General features: G+C 41.6%; 1 protein-coding gene across 8 annotated transcripts in view; it reads right to left on the bottom strand.

Moving 5' to 3' along the window:
• The window catches only part of ARHGAP24 (Rho GTPase activating protein 24), a 150,457-nt gene that overhangs the window by 47,325 nt on the left and 82,579 nt on the right, over nt 1–20,553 (bottom strand). Inside the window, exons 1-3 of one of the 8 annotated variants that reach the window (XM_071753588.1) lie at nt 11,329–11,473; nt 11,035–11,154; nt 10,263–10,411 (exon numbers count right to left, since the gene is read on the bottom strand). The exons of 3 other annotated variants lie outside the window; for them this stretch is intronic. The gene's annotated coding sequence lies outside the window, so the exon portion shown is untranslated. Of the gene's footprint in view, nt 1–10,262; nt 10,412–11,034; nt 11,155–11,328; nt 11,484–20,553 lie in introns of those variants that run through there. 4 more of the 8 variants (XM_071753587.1, XM_071753591.1, XM_071753589.1 and 1 more) reach the window with 4 other exon arrangements.

Below are 20,553 nucleotides of genomic sequence, written 5' to 3'. Positions count from 1 at the left end.
AATGGTTTGGGTTGGGAGGGACCCTTAAAGATCATCCAGTTCCACACCCCCTGCATGGGCAGGGACACCTCCCACCAGCCCAGGTTTCTCAAGGCCCCATTCAACCTGGACTTGAACACTTCCAGGGATGGGGCAACCACAACTTCCTTGGGCAACCTGTTCCAGTGTCTCACCACCCTCACAGGAAAGAATTTCTTCCTAATGTCTAACCTAAATCTCCCCTTTTCAAGTCTGAAACCATCACCCCTTGTCCTCTCACTACACACCATGTGAAAAGCCCTAGCCCAGTTTTGTTGGCTGCCTATAGGTTATGAGGCACTAATAAGTTTTAAACACTAAACTCTGTGAGCTGTGAATTTACTTAGAAGTACTCATTATCTAAAACACACACCAATGCATCCCTAGAACATGCTGCAAACTGATCTTAGATTTACAAATCATCAGATAATAATGGATGTACAATCTTACAACCAAGTGGCTGTAAGACATTCCAAATTTAACAGCAATTAACCACAGAAGGTAAGGCAAAACATCCTTAATGCAAAATCAGAATTCCAGTTTGTTACACAGAACAATACCTACTAAAACTATGCCCTTTGTTGGTGTCTGTGAAGCTTAATTTTCGGTCTGTGAACCAAAAGCTTCACCTTACAGTACCTTTCCATGCCTTAATACACTCAGCCCTCAATCTTCAGTTCAGTTTGGCCATCTCATTCGGTTGGTCTGCTTGCTAACAAAATGGTCCCCAGTGTTTACATACCCCCTTTGTGGGTCTGTCCTTTTCCATTTTGGTGCTATTCCTTCTGTTTCTAAATGAGTAGAACTACCACCTGCTCTTGCTTTAGTCTATACTGTCTGAGCTCATCCCATGATCTATCAGTTCTTCTCTTATCAGCCAATTCTGTATCAACTCCACAATCAAAGTCTGAAGGCAAGAATTCAAAGCACTTGAAAAATAACTGGTTTTAAACTGCTGCTATCCTGCAGCAGCAGAGTTCAAGGTAACAGGAGCTTGTTTCTGTAATGTCTCCAGTTTTCCCCATTTTAATAAGGCTTTGGGGGATGGGCACGGGAGGGAGGGTCCACTCTCATAAGCAGAACATGGGTTTACTACTGATCTGTCTTGCTGAAATAAAAATTAGTTGTGCCTAAGCATTCCTTAAGTGTCTCTGTAGAAAAAGGGGTTTATTTTCTAGGAATAGAGAAAGAAATAATGGGAGCTGTTCACATCAAAGCAATAATAACCTAGAGTTAACTCCTTACTGATTCTAATTTCAGCTACATCAACTAATCTAATTTTGTTGCTGCATGACTGCACTTGCTATTATATCTACTTATAATTTGCTGGGGAAAAGAAAATGGTACAACCACGCCAAGGGCTTCAGTAAATAAAAGTTTTGCCTTCATTGCTACCCCCTCTGGTCCCTGCTTCTTTGCAGCTTTCATGGTCAGGTGCCTACTTTGTAGGATGCCAGTGCTTCAGCTCCCAGTGTTTCAGAGAATCAGCAGCAACTCTTACACCAGAGGAAGCACTTCTTTTCCTCTTTTCTTTCAATGACAAAGCAGCTTGTGTTGTCTCCTCCTGCCCCTGGATCAGAAGGCCACATCCTGCACTCAAGATGTTCATAATAAAGCCTCAAAGTTCTTCCAACATTGTCATTATATTCTATCTTCAGCAAAAGTGAACAAGTCACTCTACCGCAAGCATGGGTTAAAAAAAATTCCCATAAGCATGGCTGAAGTGACAGACACAACTAAGTGATTTTCACAGCTGCACAAGGACAACAATGATGCCCTGTTAAGCCTCCTTTTTTGGTATTCTTTAAAACTTGGTATTGAATATTGTTATCAATACATACAGTACCTTTAGGTCATACACTATGCACTGCCATTTTCCTGATAAATTAGTTAGCAACAGCAGTTGAAATCTTTTTTTAGTTTTGCTCAGGACAGAGTCAACAACATCCTTTAATCAGAACTGAAATGAGAGCCATCTTACAACTGTGTTGCACAAGCAACCTGGAATAAGAATCTGTCCCCTCCCTGCATGGCAGCACATCACACAGGAGCTACATTGTGCCATCAGCACAGCCCACTCTCTGTCCCTCCTTTTCACTCGGCATAGATGGTGACAGACTAAGTGCATTAAAAATCAAGCTATCAGAAGGCAGCCAGACAGAACTTTGATTACAGACACCCCACCCACCCCCAACCCCAGTATTCTTTGCTGTAGCTTCCTAAAAATAGCTCTTTAGAGGGGAATGAGGCTTACAGGGTTTGCTTGCTTCTTTTTAAAACAGTTTTGAAAAGAATCTTTCATCCATAAGCTTTTGTTGCTTTCAGCAACCTACAGGTCAACTAGAAGATGATGGACCAACAAAGAAAACCCGTCCTACATCTCACCTCACTGTATGAGGTTTCATCTTTCCTTTGCATGTTTATGTAATAAAGAGATACGATGCACATCAAAAGGGTTCGGGAATCTTGGCCTCTGCTTCTGCCTCCTCAGTACCATTTTGCTCAGCATTGATGAATTCCTTTAAAATTTCTCTATTACATTTTCCTCTTTCTGCAAAAAGCGGTTAAGAATATTTACTGACCTCACTGGGGAGACATAGCTGTTCAGTTAATTAAGGCTGGTAAAGACTCTTATAACACCATAAACCCAGAAAATGATCCCGCAGATACACAATGGTCATATCTGAAGTGAATTGAGTCAAAGAGAGGATCCTGTTTAGATTTAAAGAAAAAAGTTGTAATTTCAATCACTACCTCATGCTTTCCCATCATACACTGAGATTTTACAACACACTAATCAGAGAAGTAATAATATCACATGCTGCTTGGTGAACTGGAAGAAATGCATTTACAGACTATTTGCAATCTGGCAAATATCCAGATACCAAAATATCTGACAGAAACTACAAACTATAAATGTTGGAGTACTATCTGCTTCAAGCTGTAAAAAGATAGAGTGAATACCCACAGAAGTATAAGTGAAACTGCTTCTCACTGTTACATAGCTTTTCTCTAAGTTTTGACATTTAAAAAAAACAGAAGTCAGCTCCTCTCAATACTCCAGAACGTGAAAGCTGCCCGTGACTGGGCTCTTACAGGGCTGAAGGACAGGAGGTCTTCTGAACTGCAAGGGGAACACACATCATGCAGACGCGGACTCGAGAAGGTGTATCCAAAGGCTTCTGTTTCTACCCCAGCAATCTTCAAGGTTAACAGTAGATTTTACCCTCATGGCATTTCATGCATACCACTGTAAATCAGGACTCCACACACTGGCTTAGAAGTTGTCAGCTGCCAGCCTGACCAGCCAACATCACAAGTCAAGTTGTGGACTAGAACAAATACATGGCGTCTCACTGCTGCCTCAGGACCCTTTTGCTAAAAAGGGAGATGCAGTCACAGTCAGGACCACAACTTGGTCAAAGAGGGAGAGCTGTCAGATGAGGGTGACCCTCCCAGAAGAGCCTGGGTACCTACACTTCTATCAGTACACAACAGCCACAGCTATCACCTGCACTGCCGGAAAGTGAACATTTTTTACAGTTCTTTTGGGTGTCCTTAAAGCTACCAAATGTTTATGTAATTTGTCATCTTCTCTACCCATTGTTTCTCTCCCCTAGCAGTCCTCCCTATATCCTGTGTGAAAGTGTTAAGTTAGGTTTCACAAGGTTGGAAGGAGCACAGGAGTAGGGATGAAGCACTCAGGTGGCCACCCTTCCCTTTTTTGCCTGGCGAACAAGATGCTGTTTACAAAGCACATCTCAGAAGTGTCCTCACATTTCATAGAATCATAGAATCACAGAATAGGCTGGGTTGGAAGGGACCTCAGAGATCATCGAGTCCAACCCTTGAACAACTACCGCCACAGTCACTAGACTATGGCACTGAGTGCCATATCGAGTCGCTTTTTTGTTTAGGACCAGACAGCGACTGCTTAAGATAAGAACCTCTTCAGGATCTTAGCATCTTCTTCCCATTACCCCACTTGACAGCTTCCTCTGTTCTTTGGCAGCAGTCTCTCCCAGGCACAAGTCACATTGTTTCATGTTTCAGGGTACCCCAGCACAAAAGACAAAGAGAACTATTTCCTACTGTATCATCACACCTTTTGGAGATGCAGAAAAAAAGGCAAAAATAAGCTCATGTTCCCCTCAGAATGTCAGATGCACAAGGCTGTGGTTCAAGATCCATTCCTGCCAGCAATGGTCACCAGACAATATAAATGTGGTATGGGGCAGGTGTGCGACCTGATTCCTTTGCAGAAAGACAGTGCAAGGTACAGCTTACTCAGGCTACAGAGAGGCAGATGCTACTGTGACTCAGCAGCAAGGTTGCTGGCACTAGCTCATTATCATAGTGTTTCTGAAAAAAACTTCAAGTTTGCTTAAATCTGGCTGACTGACCTGGTATCTCTTCTGTGCCTCATCCTTCTAATGACTGCAAAACTTCCAACCACAGCATTGCTGATTCACCCCAGTGTGCAAAAAAAAAAAAAAAAAACAAAAAAAACCCCAAAAAATTATTTGTAGGGTCTTGCTAGTAAAAACCAGAATAATAATGCTATCTGTGGACCCAATAGAAAACATGTAGAAAAAGATGTAGAAAGGTGTAAAAAAAAGTAAACATTACAATCAAGGTATAATCCAATTCCACAAGAATGAGTTCTACCTTCTCAAATTAAGTCTAAATGAAAATATTATTTCTTGAAGACACATTCTCATTCAAAGAAGCCACAGCTCTTCTGATTCTGAGTGCTTAAATAAATACACGGCACACATCACATTTAATAACAGTAGATTCTTCCATTTTATCTTTGACTGTTTATTCCACATTGCAGCCTCCAACTGCATGGCCATTTCTCCCATATTTAAATCACTCTGGACCACCTATGTTTTACACCTTCATCCTATAATTTCATTAGTTTTCATTTTAGGAGTGTGAAGTAACAGAGATCTCCAAAGCCACTAACCCTCCTCTTCTACACTGAAACAAAGCTGTCAATAGCAGATCACAGGACTAATGCCAAAACACATCACCTCTTTCCTCGGGTAATGCACTACCATCAATCACTGTTGGGAAACTGGAAGAAAACAGACATGTGAGCAATCCTGACTCTTTAGCTGTAGTTAGAGTAAACTAAGGGCCTTGAGACCCAGTTGCAAGGTTGCTGAAAGATGAGCTATGGGAAAAAGATAAGGGAACTGGCAGTAGAAAAGAAGAATAACAGGATAATGAGGTAGTCAGCAGAAGTTCTGTGAGAACAGAATTTGTGTCCAAGATATAGCCACCTGCAAGATATCGTTATATAAACAAAGGCTCTATATAAAGCAAGTGTCCACTGTTAATAAACGACTTCACTTTAACCATATTGGTGACTGCGTGTCGTCCTTCGAGCCTCCGCGGATTTTTTTCCTACAAATCACCTCCCCAAGTGGCAGATGTTCAAAATTCACAGACAAGCATAGTGTATTTTTATTGTTAGAGGAAATGTTTTGGGCATCCGTCCACTTAATATTGGAAACTTGATACTCTTTAATTACAAATTAAATTTGTAATTTTATACATATACAATAAATCTAATTACAAATCTAGCTTGTTTGCAATGGTGATATCCAATGGGGGAAAGAATAAAGTGAACCAAGAAAAGCCAGAAGAATGTAAATATAAAAGCTGGAACAATTACTGTATGTTGTTGCCTCTTCCACACATTTTCAGGAAATAATCTGAAGTACATAGGTAGACGAATGTTATCTGTATCACTCCATGTGGCAATAGTTCAAACCTTCATCAGGTGAGGTCCAGACTGGACATAAGAAAACATTTCTTTACTGAGAGGGTGGTCAAACACTGTAACAGGCTTCCTAAAGAAGTTATCAATGCCTCATCCCTGTCAGTGTTTAAGAGGCTGTTGTGATTTAGGCCCATCCAGTAGCAAAGAACCATGCAGACACTAATTTTCCCTCTACTTTGGGATGGTGAGGAGGAAATCTACATAAAACCTTGTGGGTCAGGACAAGGACCTCAAAGGTTCCACTCACCAATTACTGTCCTGGGCAAAACAGGCTCAACTTGGGGGGGGGGGGGGGGGGGGGGGAAATCAATTTAATTTATGATTGATCAAATCAAAACAGAGCAAACTGAAAACAAAAAAACACAGGTTAAATTACTCTTCTTACCCCATCTTTCCCTTCTTCCTAGACCCAAATTACTTTGTTCCTGATATCTCTACCTGTTTCCTCCCCAGCAGCACAGGGAGTGTGGTTTATGGTCTGTTTGTCACAGGTTGTTTTATGAGGCTCCTTCCTCCTCAGGGGAGGACTCCTCACATTCTTTCCCCACTCCAACACGGGGTCCCTCTGACGGCAGAGAGTCCTTCAGGAACCCCTCAGACATGAGTCCCTCCCATGGGCTGCACTCCCTCAGGAACTGCTCCAGCCCGGGCTGCCCAGAGTCACGGCTGCTGCGGGATCAGTCACCTCCTCTGCCACAGGCTCCTCCAGGGATGCAGATTCACATCTGCTCCACTGTGATCCTTACGGACTGCAGATCCATGTCTGCTCCACCATGACCCTTCTTGGGCTGTTTCATTGTGCTCCTCCATGGGCTGCAGGGGGACTGCCAGCCATCTCACCACAGGATGTAGGAGACCCTCTGCTCAGGCACCTTATTCCCTTCCTTCCTCATGTCTGCTCAGGTAGTGCTCCCACCTTCCCCTCTCCTTTTTGCTGCTCCTTTCCCCTTCTTGAATATGTTAATTGCAGAGGCACATCCATTGTAGCTAATGGGTCTGGCTGCCAGAGGTGGGGACAGATTTTGGATCTGAGAGACCTTCCAGCACCTTCTCACAGGAGCCACCTCTGGGGCCTCTCCCCTATTACCAAAATGGCACCTCATCAACCCAAAAAAGAGGCATTTAGACAATGCCCTTAATAACATGCTTTAACTTTGGTCAGTCCTGAGACGGTTAGGCAGCTGAACTAGATGATCATTGTAGGTCCCTTTCAACTGAATATTCTATTCTATTCTATTCCATTCCATTCTATCTTATTTAACATACATTCCTTGATCCTTCTAGCTGCCTCACTTTTATTTATTGCTAAGTGCTATTGTCATCTTTCTCATCCACAGAAGCTGGGTTTTTATTCCAGTCTAAAAGCAAGGCCACATCTCTACCCTGCTGCCAGATGGGCTGCAACGTGCACTGGTCAAATCAGCTACCTGTACAGATGATACCATACATGAAAAGCACCAGGAAACAGAACTACATTAATATCTCCAAGCTTGGCTCAGTAACTTCACAGACCACCAATAATATTGATATGCAGTTTTTTCCTACCTGCATGTTTTCAGAACTGCCACACCAACTCCTTAACCTATCTCTTCCTGTCAAGACACCCCTCCTAGCATCTGCACTATGCAGGTGACCTAAACCTTGTCAAGCAGAGAGCTGTCACATAAAGGGACAGCTTGGGGCTAGGAAACCTGCACCCAACCAGTGAGTACTGAAGCAGCTTGGTGCTCTGCACTGGCTCTCAGAGGATGTGCCCTGCTCCTACCCTCAAATCAGCAGCCCTCCTCTTTTTCCTGAGCTTAGATGCCCATGATGCATGGCCTGGAGACCCAGAGCTCAGACCCCAACACTCTGGCATCCAACTAGCAGACAGGAAAATCTCTGGGAGCCTAAAAACATTGTTGACAGCAAAATTCATTGCCATGTTTTCAAGAGAACCATTCCTACATCTGGGGTCAGGTTCTCAAAAAGGATTAAGAATCTACCTGCATACCTGTAAGAATGGAAGGTTCTCAGCATCATAGACAGACCAGCTCTTGTCACAACCTGAATCACCCCAATATGTTCTTTGTCTGCTCTAAAGATTGCCATTTACTTCTACTGTTAAATCAAAAAAGTATTCACAATATCTGTTCACAAGAGCAGGTTATAACTGATCCTCTGCAAGCAGAAATGAGCACTGAGAACTTGCAACTTGTTACATGCACTGTGTTAAAGCACTCCATAACTATGTCTAGGAAGAAGAGGGAGCTACAGTCTAGGAATAATGTTCAGGTTAAATAATCCAGTTATCTGCTGCCATTTGAAATTCAGACAGAAAAGTCAATTACTTCATTTAATGACTTAAGGATTAGAATGAGTGTAGTTTGGTATCTGACCTGGCATAAGAGGGATGAGCTGGATCCATTAGAAAATGAAGGTTTATTAATAAGGTACTTCTAGTTAAAATTAAGTAATGAAGTCTGAGGGGAGGGAGGAGAGAGCAAAGAAGTACTCAATGACAATGTAACCATGATTTATAGCTCTGCATTTAGAGGGCATGAAGGGAATGAATTTGACAACTTTTCTTCACCAATAGCTCAGTAACCAATTTTTCTTTGAATTGACTTCTAAATGACAAACTCAGTCCAGACTGCACAGCTTGCTTTTGAGCTGCATTGATTGGATCTACACCCTACAAAGGTTACCAGGAGCAGAGCTTATGTGCATGTTTTCATCCCTACTGGAACAATAAAGCCAGAAAGCAACTCCATCTCCTTAAGCTAAGATTTCTGCCCTGTGAGCCTGTACAGATAATAAAGTACAAGTGTTGCCCCATTTTAGAAAAAGAGAATCCAAAAGGCTGCCACTGGCCATCTGCAGATCAGGGAAGAGGAGATGTACAGCTCCAGAATAGGGGTGCTACAACACATCAGGAGGTACCATCCTCTCCATCTGTACTCAAGGCATGACAGGTGACCAGCAGCACATCATCTCACCCACTCACCTAAAAGGCTTAAGGGTCTGGGGGTAAAGAGAGAAGGGATTTTATATCCAAATCCTGTGTAAGCACACACTCACATCCTAACAGCATTCAGGAGTATTATAACTACATTCCTCCTATCACTCATATTGCACAATTCGTAATACCAAAACCCAACTCCACTGCTTCTCTTTTGGGCTGTCTTCAAGCAGGATAGTTGACAATACCCATAGGTAGTTGCAAATAACTATCATATCCCAGAGGCAAAGCAGTGTGACTTTGGCTTTGAGGGCCATGTGTCTTTCCAATAGAGGCACAAAAATATCAAGAGATGATGCAGTTAGTCACACAGTCTATGCCCTGTACCAGGCTGATTCTCACACATACCAGTTATGAACCATATTGCTTACCTGAAAGGTATCAGGACTATCCTGTATACAAGTATTCTTTGTGCAAATGGAAAGTTGGTACTAAGACATGTTGACAAGTATTTCCAGAAGTGGTTTGTTTGGCACCTGTCCATGAAACACTCAGGATAACAGGAGGAGGAAGATGGGAAGATACAACACTAAAACATTCAGTCAACCTTTCCAGCAGTCTGGTAAAGTTTGTGCAGTTCAGACATACAGCTTTAATCTACACAGGCATGTACAGTGCTGTTTGCTACAGCACTAAAACATTCATCGTTGAAGTTTTAACGAAATCTCATCCACTTCTGCTTTTTTCAGAAGAAAATCCAATGAAATCATCTTAATTATTCAGAAAGTATAACAAGTCCTAGACCACACAAACTTATTTTACTGAATTCAAGTCGTGGAGTAACTGACTCTTTATTCCACTTGCCTTCATTTTCGTAATCAGTGTTGAGGCTGGCAACTCAGCAATCAGTGTTAAAGACTATTACTGGCAGATAAAAACTCTGTGTTGGCCAGAATCAATGAGAACAACACAGGGTATTTAAATGTTAGCATTTGAATATTTTTTAAACAATAAAAAAAACTTGAATTATCTCATGGCTCATGAAAATGACCGATTATTACCTAATTATCTGAACTCAGTTCATGCAGATGTAAGCTATCACATGCTATAGCACTCTGCTTGTGCTATCTGCACAGCTTATGTAAATGCACACATCTAATCAAGAATACACTGAAAACTCGATTATGAAATTGCAGTTTCACCTGTCTTTTCAAGTGCACCTAAAGCACAGCTGAGACAGAGAACATGCAGAGCAGTGCAGGAGCAATGCATTTTGGTAACAGCCATTTCTAGTACAGAGAGGTGGCTGCAGCAGCTCAGCTTACTGAAAGCTAGGCAGGATCTTTAAGCACAGAGTTAATGGGAATTCAACAGTTCCCCTTCCTTGCTTTCTCTGCCAAATAACTCAAAGGAAGCAGTACATCATGCTATTTTAAGATAATTGTATCGTTAGGAGTAAAACACAAATAGTTTTAAAGCACAGCAACACAGCTAAACTGCATCAAGGCTCACCCCGAAGGCAGACTCTGAAGCACGGATTTTGCAAATACTGCTTAACAGTTAAAAGGATGAAACTCCCCTAGCTTTGGTACTGCTATGGCAGGGAGGGCTGGACTCGATGATCTTCAGAGGTCCCTTCCAACCCCTGATATTCTGTGATTCTGTGGAAATACAAGACAGCAGAGTACAGGCCAGCTACCCAACGTACATTACACATAAAAAAGCTTCCTTGCCCAAGTCCAGCTGCTACTCCAGCACCATGAGAAAGCAGGGAGCTCCTGTACGACTATCAGGCAGAAATCCTCTCTTAAAACAAAGCACACTTTAAGAAGCTGTTTAGACAGCATCAACTCTTGTGAACTGACGAGGAGGTGGACAGGACGCTGCTGAAATCCAAGAGCTCATTTCCCTAGCAGTGTCACAACGGGATGTGACATTACACCTACCAGTGGAGGGAAAAAATCTGAAGCTTCGAGCTCTCAGCTGCCAGGAGGAGCAGAGGCCGGCAGCAGTCGGCTCCAGCAGCCCCGGCGCGATGGCAGTGCCGCTGGGACTGCCAGGGCCCAGACCTGCCCGCGCTCCCACCATCTGCTCGATGGCGTCAGTCTCTCCAGTGACTCGATTGCCTGGGAATGGCAACCACCGCACCCTCTTTCCCCCCCCAGTCCGGTCTGATCAAATCTTCCCCAGCCGGTGGGCAGGTGAAAGGCAAGCTGTTTTCTTTTACAAGCTAAAACAGTCATCAGAGAGGAATGGATTGTAGTACTTGTTACAGGCTACTCACCCGGGCACTGAAACGCTCTATTCCTTTAAAAGCAGAATGCCTTCGCTTTGAGGAACTTATTTCTGCTTTGCTGTTGTCATTTGCTAACTTGCCCGAGATCCCGTAAAATCCCAGAAAAGGCTAGGAAACGAGACGAGACGATTTAAAAGCTGACAGTCAGGACAGGAATTTGTGGAATGAAATCTTTAAGGGCAGGAGCAGATAGAGCTAGCCAGCTAACACTTTCATGCCCTGGCTCTAACCAACAAATTAATTTTGTGGGCAGATCAAGGCTTACAAAAAGATTTTAAATACCTGCTCGTGATGCGTGCTTCCTTGCATCAACTGGGAGCCTTTGGGGTAGCAATCAGGCTTCTGTGTCAAGTCCTCCTGCCTTTTCCAACAGACCCCTCGCAAGCACAGTATCACAGTTCCCCAGGCCTTATAATCAAGTGGTTTGTTGTAAGAGAACTAAAAATAGTGCTGAATTTTTTGTTGGAGCACTTGCTTGAGTGAACATAGTGCCAGTCAGCCCACGTGCTAGAGAGCTGCGCAGACTTTTAATATTAAATATAGCCCAATCCTCTTGGAAATATGCACTTTTTTTTCCTTTTTTTTTTTTTTTTTTTTTTTTTTTTTTTTTTTTTTTAAGACAATACAAAATCAACACAAAATAAATCCTGTTTCTGACTACTAACAGACAAAACGAGTGGAGTTGTTTTAAGAATATCCTCAGGGAAAGAGTGAGTCACTTAAGCTGCTTTTTATAATAAAAGGCTCCTGGAGGATGTTTATCTCCTTAGTGGCATTTCAGAGATCCATATGCCCTCCTGAAAAACAGTTTCACATTGTTTGTTTTTTCGATTTTGTGTTGTTTTCAATAGTTTGAAAACCTGTTTACGCTACATCGGTAGTACTATAACAGGAAACAGAACAGGAACATTCTGGCTAACACCTTAAGAGGATGATTAACAGAAGCATCTGTTCTGCAGGGCTGTTAATAAGGTCTGCAGAAAAGAGTACAAAGTGACCCATGGACACTGCATATTAAAGTTTATGTTTACAGCTAAGAAGTCCAGAAAAAAAAATCTCAGAAGGAATTATTTTTGCAAAGCTTTTCGTTACTGTGGCCTGAAAAAAACCACTTAAGACAAAGGCAGCAAAAATGTCATTAGAGATACAGATGCTAGTGTTGCTGCCACTGGCTAAGCAGAGACCCTGGAACGAGATTTAGATGCAAAATTTCTGAGTCAGCACACACCAGACTCACATTCACACTGTGTCACACGGATTGGATAAAGCAAGAAATGAAAAGGTGCAGGTGATGGCTGGCAACAACCACCTGTGGCATTTTAAAGGACTGTTAAAGCCACAATCATTCTCTGGGTGGTTGCTTCAGCTGTGAAGTGGGCACCATAGTGTGCTTGATGGCAAGCCAGGATGTCTGAACACAGAGTTAAGTTTTATTCCTGCTGGTAAACATTACTCTATAAAAGCATCTAGAAATCCAGACTCTTATTGCATGATACACACTGGTGAGATGGTGGCATCTGTAACTTTATAGTCTGTGCCACACCAAGTCACTATACTTAGTGACTGTGTAACCCAGAATAAATTTGCAAGAAAATTACTTTTTCACCTCAACAAATAATCTGCAAGTGCCAGTGAAGCTTTCCAGGCTAAAGTAGTACTGTACATATACACATATTTACATAACATTGAAATTATATTTACAATATATTATTAAATTATTCATTAAATATTTACAAACACACCCACAAACAAAGAAATATTAATCTGTAGATGCATATATTTTAAAGATGTCTGTTAGGACAGAAGTAAACACTACTACCAAAAGTATCAGGAGAGACACTAATTTGGTTTGTTTCACTAATTTTTCGAGGAAAAATTTGAAACCCAAAAGACTAAGGTGGCTATATGGCTTGTTTGGCTGTTAATATAAAATTACCTCACACAGTTTTGTTTCCCATCATGTGTCTTTGAACATTGCATTTGCACTCCCCTTTTATTATTTATAGGGGGAAAGAGCACTAACAGAGCACAAACTCACTAATTCAGCCTCATTTCACCATCTGTTACTTCCCATAAGCTGATCCTAATGAGAAACTACTTCAAAATACATTTGTGGACCAGCTGCAGCCAGTGAAGTCAGCAGAGGAGGGACATACTCCCCTCCCAATGCCTTATACTCCAATGCAACACAGCAGCTCCTTCCCCTGCTGAAACCATGGGGGTTGCTGCCATTAAAAGGAATGTGGCTCTGTGTCACAGCCACTGCAGTCAATGGCTGATTGTTCTCAATGTGAAAAATACTCCTCCTGCATCCAATTGGAATCTCCCCAGGAGTAACTTGTACTCATTGGCCCACATCTACTTTGCACAGTGGGTACCAAATCTGAGCACAGTATTGCAGGTATTGCCTGAAAATCCCTGAGAGGAGTGGGATGATGAATTCTCTATTGCTGCTGGTCATGCAGCCCAGAGTCCCACTGGCTTTCCTTGCCACTGCAGCACACTGTTCACTTCTAATGAGGTTCCTGTCCACCAGAACCCCCAGATCCCTTTCCACAGAGCTACTGTTTAGCTACTCTCTAACCAGTGCTGTACTCCTGGGTTACGTTTTTCCCAGCTGCAAGACCTTTCACTTGTCTTTTTTGAACTTCAAATGGGTCTACACTCTAGTGGCTACCCCACTCTTCCAGGTCTGCCTGGAAGGTGTCTCTCCTTTCTGCAGCGTCCACTTCCCCATTCAGTTTGGCATCATCAGCAAACTTCATCAGGGTACACTTGACCTCGCCATCCAAATCACTTGTGGAGCTATTAAACAGCACTGGGCCCAACATCCACCCTTCAGGGAATCCTAATTGTGACAGGTTGGCAAACTGAGAAGAAACTACTGTGTAGTTTGGTAAAAAGCATATGAGTAAGAATAGCAGTCTCTTCCTGGGCCCAAGAATACACATGCTGTCACAGCTAATTTATAAAGAATTAAGAATATAAAAATGACACAAATGAACCCTGGTAATTTCCCGAAATTACAGCATTGATCCCAGATCCTGTCTTACCCTATGTAAACTGGTCTCTGTCAGGAAATCAAACACTGTTCTTTTCCCATCAAGGCATGGAATAACACCAGCTTATATTTACTCCAAAGCTTCCAGGAGAGGAGAATAGTGATGGGGCAAGAATCAGCTGTGTGCCACCATTTCCCACCTCACACATAGACACATCAGCTGCAACTTGACAACTAAGATCAGTAGGCTATTCCAAAACATGGAATTAATAGCAAGCTAGAAGGTAAAACTGTATTTCTGAGCTTTGCATTGCTCCAGCTTTGAGGAGTCAAAGGAAAATGCAGTAAAAAGGCAGAAATCTTGCTTCTGTCCACAAGTGCTTTTGTGCAGTTTCTAAGCATGACAAAAGAAGAGTAGTGAATACTCATTTTCCACATTCCTCAGAAGAAAATCCTAAAATAATAAGGGTCCCCAGGGTATTAACTACTGTCTTCTAGAGCAGTAGTTAAACTATGATAACAGTTATTCCTATGGCTAATACAGTGGATTGCCACTTACACAATGTTGCTGCTGCTGCTAAAAAAAAAGCAGCAGGTTTTTATGCTGTCTCACACTGTCACAGTTTCAGACAGTAACTGGACAGTGACAGACACTCTTTGTTATTCCCCACTACCCTCCCAGGGGAAGATGAAGAAGGGAACACGGAACAGAGACTTTAAGGTTTGAAAAAAAAAAAACAAACCAGACCTTAGGTAGGTTTAGTGAGGTAGTAACAGCAAATTACAAACATATACAAATATGTGAATGTGGAGCTTGTCCTCAGGTGGTCATTACTGCCCAACCAGAACATTTCCACACTGGACTGGGCAGCAGATGGGGGTGCCCAAATCCAGGGTCCAAGTGACAGTTCACAACAGTGTTAGAGCAACCAAGCTGGTCCTGTCTGGGAAGGCAGCAGGTGACTTGTCTTAGTGATGATGGCTTTCTCTGCTCCTTCTTCAAGCAGAAGCAGGAGCAAGGCCTTAACCCATCTAGCATACCAATCACAGAAGCCCCCAAAGGGCTCTCTTGGGAGCAGGAAACACACTCTGATTGGATCACTTGGGTCTTCTGACCCATCCTCTCCTCCCATGGGCTCAGCTGCTCCCCATTCTCATTTCCACATCAACAGCCTGGCAGCTGCTGGTGGGGTCCCAGGAAGGGTTTTCCTATCCTGGTCCTCCTAAACCAGGACACATACATATATGAAAAAGAATGTTAAAACACTCCAGAGTTGCCTCACACCCTCTTAAAAGACCTGCATGAAACCAGACCGTGGAAGAAAATGCCATCTTTTGCCACCAGCCATGGACACATCAACAACAGCCAAGACTACAACGGTGCTGACAAGCCTGGAAACATCATATGGGAATACATGAGTATAATATATCTCTAGGATAAATATATTTCATATGTATTTCATATATATTTCATATATTTCATATATATTTCATATATATTTCATCCTCTTTCCACAAATAGCAAAACAAATTTAATGAGGCAAGAGTGAAACTACCTAAAACAGACCTGGGTGAGGCAGCTTCAGGAACAGAAGTTTAACATACTCATTCCCTAGCCATTGCCACTGCTCACTCCATAACTGCTGCTCCATCACTAACTAGGCTAAAAATAATAAATTTCATATTTGCTATGTCCAGGGTAGCAATGCCATCAGCAGACACAATCCTGTTCTGCAGTGAATGCAGGGGGTAAATGTGACTGTATTTCCTGCTTGGCTTGCTCAGCTGCAGTATGGGGTGGGCAACCTTGATGAATCCAAGAATTTAACACTCCCAAAGATCCTCCTACCTGAACGGCCCCTTTTTGCTGGCTGTTAGAGCTGAGCTGTCATACTGGCTGCACAACTTCAGGCAGCTACTCAAAAACCCTAATTCAATTAAGTCAGCCCAATCTAGAGAATAAAGACATTGAGAGTATCCACCAAAGGGCAGGATCAAAGCGTGCTGAGAGCAGAGACTGGTCAGAAACTTGTTGGCAGCACTCCTTGAAGGTTGTTTTACACACAAACAGAGCCTTGGGGGTAGAGTCATAGTTCCAGTGATATTTATGGGCTTTTTGCTCTGTCAGGGCTCATTAGAGCCTTCCTCCATGCTGTGCTTCCTTGAACTGTGCAGCAGGTTCTTCGCAACCCTTATGGCTGTGAACATGAACACAAGATGCAGTTTCACATCCTTTCAGAAACAAGTCCATAGCTTTGTATACAGTAATCCCCCTTCACAAATCCAATATACTTTCAAGATCAACACAGACTTATAGTTTTCGAATAACTTTTTCCTAGACGTCCCTTGATTACACAATTTTCCCAAAGAGATAAAGCACAATTTCTTTTCCCTTTTGCTCCAAACATGTAATCTTTACGTAGTGCCAACAAGATGAAGCACCTCGGAGGCTGTTACGTTCATCTGTGTCTTTTACAAGCTTTGAGGAACAAAGCAAAATCAAACCAAACTCTGTGTTAAGGAGGATTGTTCTCCCCACGTGACACACACAAATGCACACAATCCACATGAATAAGCACCCACAAAGTCTTCAACTGATGTTCTATACATATCTATGTCCTACTGTGGTACATGTATGTGTGGTAAAACAGACTGTTTTCACACACACACACACAGACACACACACGTTAAATTTATTGACTTTTGAGCCAGGAAAGAACCCGGACATATTTGGACATATTGTGGGGGAGCTGCGTGGCTCAATGGAACGCTCTGCACCTTCGGGTCGGTGGGCTAAGCAGGGCATGGTTCCCGATTGATCCCATAGTGGAAACCTCGGAGATGGAGCCAACCTGCCAAAGAGCACAAATTCCAATAAAGAGACAAGAGACGCAGCCACAGAATAGCCACACAAAATAGGATATGAATACGAATATTGACTGAAGAGTCATGGGGTGAAATGTAATGTGGATACACTGAAAATAGGAAAAAAAAACCACCTCTTGATTCAGCCTGGCTCCCCTGCTTAGTTTACTCTGTTAAAATCCACAAAAAGGCTCTGTGGCTTTCTGCTTATGCTGTTTAAAAGGTATCAAACTTGTTTCCATCAGCAAAATCTCATCAACATACCTCCCTCCTTTGTCAGGACTAGAAAGATAAAATGCTAATAAACCGCCAGACAGCTAATGCAAATCGGTAGCAAATACAAGAATTTGGAAAACAAAGACCCGCAGCTACCAAATTTTCAATAACTGATGAAAAGAAGGAACTTTGTAAAAGTCAAGAGGAAAAAGGGGAAAATCAGAAGCGAGTAGAAGGAGACAGAGGCGAGATAAGAAGCAAAGAGGCACTAAGGCGCAAGGAGCAGCAGACCCCCAGCAAGAAACAGAGGCACCGACAGCCCACGGGGGCTTTTCTTCGGAGGGTGAAAAACTTAATCGTTCTCTTTCTTCCCTTAATAGCCCTTTTCCCTGGGGTAATGAATTTGTTTCAAAACTTGCTCTCTTTGTTTCTCTCCCACTATTAAGCCCTTCCTAAGATTCCTTTCAAAAGTGGTAGATTTTTTTCCTGACATAAACCATTGTAATTTGTAATGCAATGTGTAGTAAGTGCAATGTGTAGTAAGTGCATGCACAGTGGCTAATATTTCCTTACAAACAAAATACAAAATATTAATAGTTATGGACTGTGACACCTACAGACTATTACACCTGGAGAGATAACTGTTTAATAAAATCTGGAAACAGCCAGTGCTGTTTACTGGATGATAAATAATGAAAACCACAACCAAAATCATAAAAATGAAAATTATGCAATGAGATACTGCAATATACAGCTTGCTACAAATCCTTGTAGCCTGACATTTTTTCTTGCAGTGCTTTAGGGTTGGTATGTCTTCCTGTGAGTAACTGGAGAATCACTGAAGTACACCCTAAATAAAAGCTGTAGAAAGAATTGTGAATATAACCCACCCAGATGGCATAATCTGATCAAAGTTTAACATGTCAATCATGCTCATTTAATTAAAACACTTTCCTCTCCATTTCTAACAGCAGGTCTGTACAATAGAAATGGCATCTTAACAGATGTTAGTAAATTTTTCAAAGCTGCAGGATGATTGTTCTGACTACAGTCTCTTTGAACAATTACTTTATTTACATCCCTACTGATGTCTCATGTCTTGTCTGGTAAATATTACCTCTTCTTTGGCTGCTCTGCTGCGGAGCAAGAGTGTAAGTGAAGGACGAATGAAGAAGGGCAAGGGGCTTTCAAAATAGTCGGGGCTGTCAAGTTGCAAAGGAGGCACTGTGCAGAAGTGTAATCTTCTCTTTCCAGAGAACTGCCTGTTTGAATGAAGACCATTCCAGCTGAATAAGCAAATTTTCTTATTTTTTAATTCTGTGTAAAAGCTCTTTGAATCTGAGATGCTCCAAGAAAAGAACATCTACAGTTTATGTAAGCAATGTTAACAGAGATATTATCTGGGTTCCATGATAATTGCTCAGACAGTTTTTCAAACTCAGTTACCAGTTTTGCAGTATTCAAATTAAAGCAATTATCCAATAAGTGGCTCACTTGATTTCAAGTGACTATTAAAAGATAAGAAGACATTATAAAGCAACCTGGGTCCATGCTAAGGTATTTCACAAGCTGTCAATGTAAAGTTACACTTCATAACACTAGGGAATGTACAAAAAGAAGATGAACAAAAAATTAACAGGATCTTCAGCATCTTTTAACACCATTGATCCTGCAAAACGTGTACTGTACAACTTACCTTCTTTTTCTTTCACACCTACCTTACACATCCTCAAACACAGCTGGAAACCAGCACATGCCAAGTCATTTGACACTATCTAAGCATGCACTTAAAACCATTTAGCTCTTCACAATTTCTATTGCTACTTACACTTTTCTTTGAATTTAGACAATAAAGGTTAGTGAAGACACTCTGCTCCCTTACAACACGGTGTCAATACACTCAGGTTGCACATGCTGGTCACAAGAATTCCGAAACTGTAAATTTCCCCATTATGACTTTTGAAAGGTCTATAGAAATATTTTTAATTGTGCAAGTTCTGAAGAATGTACTCTTCTGCTGCAAAACAATAAAAAAATTAACAAAACACCACCTGTGTTTACGATGACATTGTCATTCTAGTCTTCAGAAAAAACAATAATGCTCTTAGATAGGCTATCATAGTTCTAAAAAAAAAAAAAAATCAGAAAATTTGCAAGAGAAGGTAGAAGACTGAAAAATTGATGATCTCATATCACTCAAGATTTATTACGATTCATTACTTTGACACATAAAATTTTTGTTAGTTTGAATTCTAAGACTGAGCAATTTTAGTAGAAAGAATTTGTAACAAGCTGTGGGAACTGCTGGATTTGCAGCAATTAAATACTGGCATGGGAAAAGATGTTATGCTATGGGGTGACAGGAAGTTTAAAGTATCGTGCATAGCAAAGTCTTGTTAATGCTACTTCAAAAAAGGAACATTTTTTCTGGAGCCTCTGTTACATGGAATATGTTTTGAGGACAAGTCACCTCCTACCCCCTTTGGAAAGGTGTGTACCTCCTAGGGTTTTGTCCCCTCATAAAATATTTGTCAACTGCACATCATGACCTGTAACTCAATTTGTTTATTTTTTTAATTTAAAGCAGCATAAGCTTATGATTTTCCCAGAACATTTCTCCTGAGAGGAAGTTAAAACATCTCTTGAGATATGAATGTTTGCTCTTTACAGTTTGAAGCAAAGTGAGTGGCAGCTGCTGGTCACCCAAACTACTGCCACTTGGCCAGACAGCTTAGCTGCAGTTTATGATGTTTCTTACAGGAATACAAAACACTATTTTCTTCTCACAGCAATTTAATTCTTTTTTTTTCAATTAAGTGATAAAATAATAATTTAAAAAATTACTAAGCGTGAATCTACTGGCTCTCATATCTGAGATATAACACTGGATTATATGTGCTGCCTGAAAACACAGCAAACCATAAGGCGCCTGCTGGTATGCCCATGCTAACTTCCAAAATACTGCACAAAGAAGACTACAGTAGCAGGAAAAAGTGAATGCAACCATTTTTTTAATCAGCTAGAAAACAGTGTTATTATTATGCTAAGCTCTCTCAAGCATATATATCCTGGTGCACCAGAACAACCAGAATGCGGTGATCAGCCAAAGCCTTCCAAGAAGAGGGAGAAAACAACACAAGAGAGCCATAGCTTTCATGTGCATATGCAACGTCTTCTGGGTTAAAAATGTCTGATTAGCTGAAATGGCACCAATATGTGTGCCCTCCAGCTGGCATCTGTGACTGAAGTTTAATGAACCAGCACTGAACCCAAAACAAGAGTAAGGGAAACAAAAAAATGTAACATAAATCAAATTAAGCACAGCTGCAATTTCCAAACCACTAGGTCATGATGAGTAGGAAATTACATGGCCGTGCAAAGGTTAGAGTAGGACTTCTCTTCACGCACTTCATGGGGAATAAAAA

This window comes from Heliangelus exortis, chromosome 10 (assembly GCF_036169615.1).
Source record: "Heliangelus exortis chromosome 10, bHelExo1.hap1, whole genome shotgun sequence".
NCBI lineage: Eukaryota > Metazoa > Chordata > Aves > Apodiformes > Trochilidae > Heliangelus > Heliangelus exortis.
This window is presented reverse-complemented; position numbering and strand designations above follow the sequence as displayed.